The following is a 6,723-nucleotide window of genomic DNA, read 5'->3' on the forward strand; positions in this document are numbered from 1 at the left end:
CTAAGAATATATGTTTATTTCGGAACAGCAGCCTTTTGCGGCTGGATTTATTATGAGGCAGACCTGGGGTCCGTTCTTCGTACCTCGCTTACTACATCCAAGATCAAATGACACATCCAAGATCAAATCATCGCGCCAACTTTGAGCTCGCTATTCCAGTTCTCCGAACACACCTGTTGTTGACGATTAGTATAGCTAGATGAAGTAATGTGAGATCACTGGGTGGCTTAACAGGGGCTACGCATCGATAGTAGAAACATTGATTGGCAACCCTTTGATTGGTCGGCGAAAATGTCGAAGGAGCGCGTTCAGTATTTTTCGGCAGCAGAGCAAGAACTCTTGATTGAGGGATTTCAGGAGTTTCAGAGTTTAATTAAAACGCAAGGGAACACTGCAAAGGCTGCAAAAGCAAGGAGAGAGGGCTGGCAGAAAGTTGCTGACAAATTAAACTCGTAAGTAATTTAATAATAATAATTCAATTCAATTCAATTTTATTTATATAGCGCCAAATCACAACATAAGTCGCCTCAAGGCGCTTCATAGATACAGAGAAAAAGACCCAACAATCATATGACCCCCTATGAGCAAGCACTTTGGCAACAGTGGGAAGGAAAAACTCCCTTTTAACAGGAAGAAACCTCCGGCAGAACCAGGCTCAGGGAGGGGCAGCCATCTGCTGCGACCGGTTGGGGTGAGAGAAGGAAGACAGGATAAAAGACATGCTGTGGAAGAGAGACAGAGGTTAATAACAGATATGATTCAATGCAGAGAGGTCTATTAATAGATAGTGAGTGAGAAAGGTGACTGGAAAGGGAAAACTCAATGCATCATGGGAATCCCCCAGCAGCCTACGTCTATTGCAGCATAACTAAGGGAGGATTCAGGGTCACCTGCCCCAGCCCTAACTATATGCTTTAGCAAAAAGGAAAGTTTTAAGCCTAATCTTAAAAGTAGAGATAGTGTCTGTCTCCCGAATCCAAACTGGAAGCTGGTCCCACAGAAGAGGGGCCTGAAAACTGAAGGCTCTCCCTCCCATTCTACTTTTAAATACTCTAGGAACAACAAGTAGGCCTGCAGAGCAAGAGCGAAGTGCTCTAATAGGGTGATATGGTACTACAAGGTCATTAAGATAAGATGGGGCCTGATTATTTAAGACCTTGTATGTGAGGAGCAGGATTTTGAATTCAATTCTGGATTTAACGGGAAGCCAATGAAGGGAAGCCAAAACAGGAGAAATATGCTCTCTCTTTCTAGTCCCTGTCAGTACTCTTGCTGCAGCATTTTGGATTAGCTGAAGGCTTTTCAGTGAGTTTTTTGGACATCCTGATAATAATGAATTACAGTAGTCCAGCCTGGAAGTAATAATGCATGAACTAGTTTTTCAGCGTCACTCTGAGACAGGATATTTCTAACTTTAGAGATGTTGCGCAAATGGAAGAACGCAGTCTTACATATTTGTTTAATATGTGCGTTGAAGGACATGTCCTGGTCAAAAATGACTCCAAGGTTCCTCACCGCGTTACTGGAGGCCAAGGTAATGCCATCCAGAGTAAGAATCTGGTTAGATACCATATTTCTAGGCTTTTCAGGGCTGAGTACAATAACCTCAGTTTTATCTGAATTAAGAAGCAGAAAGTTAGCGGCCATCCAGGTCTTTATGTCTTTAAGACATTCCTGCAGTTTAACTAATTGGTGTGTGTTATCTGGCTTCATGGACAGATAGAGCTGGGTGTCATCTGCATAGCAGTGAAAATGTATGCTATGTCTTCTAATGATACTGCCTAAGGGAAGCATGTATAATGTAAACAGAATTGGTCCTAGCACTGAACCCTGTGGAACTCCATAATTAACCTCAGTGTGTGAAGAGGACTCTCCATTTACATGAACAAACTGGAGTCTATTAGATAGATATGATACAAACCACTGCAGTGCAGTACCTGTAACACCTACAGCATGTTCTAATCGCTCTAATAGGATATTATGGTCGACAGTATCGAATGCTGCACTAAGGTCTAGCAGGACAAGCACAATAATAATGGATTGGATTTATATAGCGCTTTTCAAGGCACCCAAAGCGCTTTACAATGCCACTATTCATTCACTCTCACATTCACACACTGGTGGAGGCAGCTACGGTTGCAGCCACAGCTGCCCTGGGGCAGACTGACAGAAGCCAGGCTGCCATATCGCGCCATCGGCCCCTCTGGCCAACACCAGTAGGCGGTAGGGTAAATTTATTATATTACACTATATTATATTATATTACATTATATCCTCTTTCACATTAGAGCCACAACAGGACCCACTAGAACATGGGAACAAGTAAAAGTGAAATATAAGAATATTCTACAGAATGGTAATATTTATCACTTATATTGCTTTTAGTCTCTTGAAAAGAGACCCTGAAATAATCTGTTTGTTTGTTTATAACAGCAACCAAGAAAAGGGCAGAGCAAAAAAAGACGGGTGGTGGTCCTGCACCCCCTCGTCAACAAGTTGGTTAGGTAAATAATACCCTCACGGGAATATCGATATCTCTCTATGAGCACACTGTCGCGCTGAGCTAAAGGATCCTGTCTATCCCGCAATATACGCTGAATTCTGAAAACTCTCCTTATCAATCTTGCACCTTCCGCAATGGGTGGCTCGCGTATACGGACAGGACATGGCTGCGACAGACTTCCCAAATCCACCTTCGCTTTTATAGCCGTGGTCTCTCATCTTGATTACACGACGTAATTTACAATTACTACTCTAACATATGAATTACATCTGAAATAATCAAATACATGAAATAGAATGATTAATAGTACATTTCCCTTTTTTTAGGAAATGACCTGTATGTATCTGTATGGAATCAATGAAAGGATCAAATACTGCATTATCTTTAGTTACATTGATAATATTTATTTATGGAAAAACAGTGGAAAAATATCGCTGTTGCTTTCGTATAAATGAAGCGGACATACCTGAGTGGCCGCGATCTAATCCTGTTTACATAAAGTAAGCCTGCTCCCGAGCAGGTTTACGCTTACGGATCTGTTGCTATGACAGCAAGTCCCGGATGAGCTTCGGAGAACCGAACGATCCAAGATCACGCGAAATCGTCAACAATCAAATCCAGCTAACTTACTTAGCGAGGTACGAAGAACGGACCCCAAGACAAGTATAGTTGAACACGGGGTATTTATTTACCATACAGCTCACAAACAATCCACTGCATGTAATAACAACTGACAGTCTTAAATACTTTCAGCTGTCACAGGTTAAAGCATTATTCTATTAACAGGTGAGTTCTCAAATCCTGACCTTCCACCACATTATATAATACATCAACTTCAATAAAAATATATATAAATACATTTTTCATTTTCATATTAATAAATATTTTTCACTTTATCCTTAAACCATATCCCTTATTGTAAAACACCAAAAAACCCCAAGCACAAAAGATTTCCCACGCTCCTTTAACCCATGGCCTCTCCTGGAACCTTTAAATGTGTCTGGACCCCCAGGAAAACATTTGCCCAAACACCCTGGAGTGAACACGGGAAAGAAAGAAGAGTAATAACATCTTACGGTCACTTCTTTGCACCACCTTTATTTCTAGACAGAGGCTACAAACTGATTTTAAAATAAACAATAAATACTAAATGAAAAATCCAACTTGTGTGCAAATGTTCTTCCTGTGCTAGGCTTAAAGTGTGTTAAGAAATAAATATATATTCCTAATGCTCATTTGCTGATTAGATTGTTTTATGAGAGGCCCAGACTTGAGTGTAAAACTAGGTCGCAGTCTGACAGGAAACTGCATGTCTTTGCAGCATATGAGGAGCAGACAGAGAGTGAAACTAAGTTCAGACGAAGGGTGACAGGTTGCCCTGGCAACAGACCTCAGAAAGGGGACATTATTGCAAGCTGCACAGGAAGTAAGACACAAAGAAAAGAGGAACTGAGTAAAAGGAGTTGTTTGTATCGAAACTGTGTGTGACGTGTGAAGTACCAAAATAACACCTATATGAGACACATGTTGAGCTTCTACTGTTAGAGATTCTGCAACTGGCTTTGGGCTGTGCAGGGCTCGCTCTTTTCCGGAAGATGATTGAATAAAGAATTATAAATGTTTTGACCACTCTGAGTCGGGTTTTCTCTGTTCTATCATGGGGATCAAAGAATCGGGTTTAATAAGTGCGATGCTGAATAAAGAGCTAGATAAGGTGCTTTTAATAAAGTGAAAGGTGCTCCTAAAGTGCTATACAAATTATAATATAAATGATAGTAAGGGAGTCGTCTCCCTTACATGCAGTAAAGCCCACTATTAGAGTACATAGTCTGGACCATTTCTCACCACAAATGCACCACAGTGGCTTCACCACATTTTGTACAAGACGATATACCAGCCTTTAAAGAAAGTAGTGCCAGACAGTCAAGCTATGCTCCAGTTGTCCGGCCCAAACAGGAGAGAAGGCCACCTGCCTGGTTTGAAGATTATGCTGTCACCCAACCCCCTTAAGAGCAGCAGTCTTCATTGGCTAGCTCAGTATTTCCGGCCACATCTGAGTATTTTGCAACACATCGGAGCCCTCACTGTGCTTCTGCATTTTGCATCCCAGAGCTAGGCTGGATCTTGGAAGCAAATCGTGTCTTAACCAGGCCTCAGTCACTCCCACTCCCACTAATTCTTGTTTTTCTGCTTTATGTAATATTTGCAGTTTCTAGTTCTTAGGTTCTATTATTATCGCTCCAATGTTTTTCAAGTTCCATGTTTCGTCAGCCTTTTCTTTAAGTTTTTCTTATTTTCTTCTCCATGTTTGTTCCCCTTCTGTCTCCCCAGTCAGTCTTGTTCCCATCGCTGTTTCTCCCCCTGGCCCATTGTTGAGCCAGTGGTTAGCATTCTGCCTGTGTTCGGTGTGTTCACTTTTGCCTTCCATATCCTGTTAGTCTGTATTACTTACAGCGGCATTCCCTCCTATTGTTATCATGTGTGTGTATTTAAGTCCTGTGTCTTCCTCTGCTCATTCTTGTGTAACGTCCGTTAGCGCTGTTTCCCTGCATTCCACCTTTATCCTTCCGGTTCTAGTGTTTTATTGTTGTTGGGTTTTTTTAGTATTGTTGTATTTTGTTTGAGTATTTTTTCTACAGCAATAAAGGTGGCTCTTTGAGTTTATTACCCTGTCTGTGACTCCTGTGTCCTGCCTCCCACTTAGTACCATCATGACAATACTAACTCAAGACAACTGTATTCTGATGTGATGTCGTCTCTTAATAAACATTATGGAAAACCACACCAGTTTGCTGTGAGATGTAAAGCAGAAGTGATGGAAGCCCCGAACATCCACATGAATAGCATGAGTTTTTAAGGGGCTTGCATGCATGTGTGCGCAGACACTACTGGTAATGCTTGAGCAGCCTGGAAACAGTGGCCATGTTGAGCTTCAGTGTGGGTTGCTGCTAAAGCTATCATAAGATATAAGAACTGAGTTCAAAAGATAACTGTACTGTAGGTTCTTTTAACGAGAGAAGACAAATGTGCTCCAATTATACTTTTTCACAATTTATTATCGAAACGGTTAGAATTTTAAATTAGTTTTACATGGTGCCATGGACCTCCTTTTACTGGCTGAGGGACAATAGGCTGTCACAAACAGGCAGTAAACACTTTTTTATTATGTGTGATAAAGAGTCTACTAAGGTGAAAAATGTATTTCTTCTTCTATAATTTTCTCCTTATTTGGAGATGACCCTTTTGCAAGCAACGCTGCCATTACCATGAAAAATGCCTCTTGTGCTCCAGTCTAGCCTGTAGATTTAAAGACAGGGGAAGAGTGCATTAAATAAGAGCAGATTTATGGCTGAGGCCACATTGCTGTGAGGGCGTCCTCTCAATGTTTATGATTGCCAGTGAATCCAAGTGAATCCAAGACTATTCTAGAATACACTGTTTAGAGTAAAAGACAAAATACAAATATGTGATGGTAACTATGAGATATAAGCGTCTGTCAGTGCGCCCCAGGGTGGCTGTGGCTACAATGTAGCTCGCCATCACCAGTGTGTGAATGTGTGTGTGAATGGGTGGATGACTGGATGTGTAAACCGCTTTGGGGTCCTTAGGCAGTAGTAAAGCGCTATATAAATACAGGCCATTTACCATTTAAAAGTTGGGAGATTATTATATTATCTTATGCCATGTTATACCCCTAATTAAAGATTGTGAAATTATTTTGTAGTATTATTTTGCATTATTCTCCTGAAGAGGTGATAACTATTAGATTTATTAAACTGATTTGTATTACATTAGACGGCTGATTTATTGTGAATCAATGATATTGTTTTATGATGCATTATACTGCTGAGTTATAAGAAATACTGTTTTTAGAGAGTCATGGTCTTATTTGTCTGATTAGAAGAGAACAGAGCATACCAGAGAGGTTTTCTGCCCCATCTCATCAGGAGGAGATAAAACAGGGAGCCAAGGCCATCACTTAGGCACCGTAAGAGAGAAAGAATGTGCATGTTTAGGTTTTCACAACTAGGTGGGGGCCACCAGAGGCTATAAGAGTTTGAGTAACTCTCCACCATTTTGAGATTTTGCTGTGACCCTCTTCATGCATGTCTCCCCATCCGGATGATTTATGCTCAAAGTGTTGAATTGTATTGAATAAAATAATTGTTGATTGAGCATTTATACACCGAGTATTGTCCTTCCTTCAGCCCAAAGATCAA

Source organism: Simochromis diagramma, unplaced genomic scaffold (genome assembly GCF_900408965.1).
Source record: "Simochromis diagramma unplaced genomic scaffold, fSimDia1.1 OVJJ01000531.1, whole genome shotgun sequence".
NCBI lineage: Eukaryota > Metazoa > Chordata > Actinopteri > Cichliformes > Cichlidae > Simochromis > Simochromis diagramma.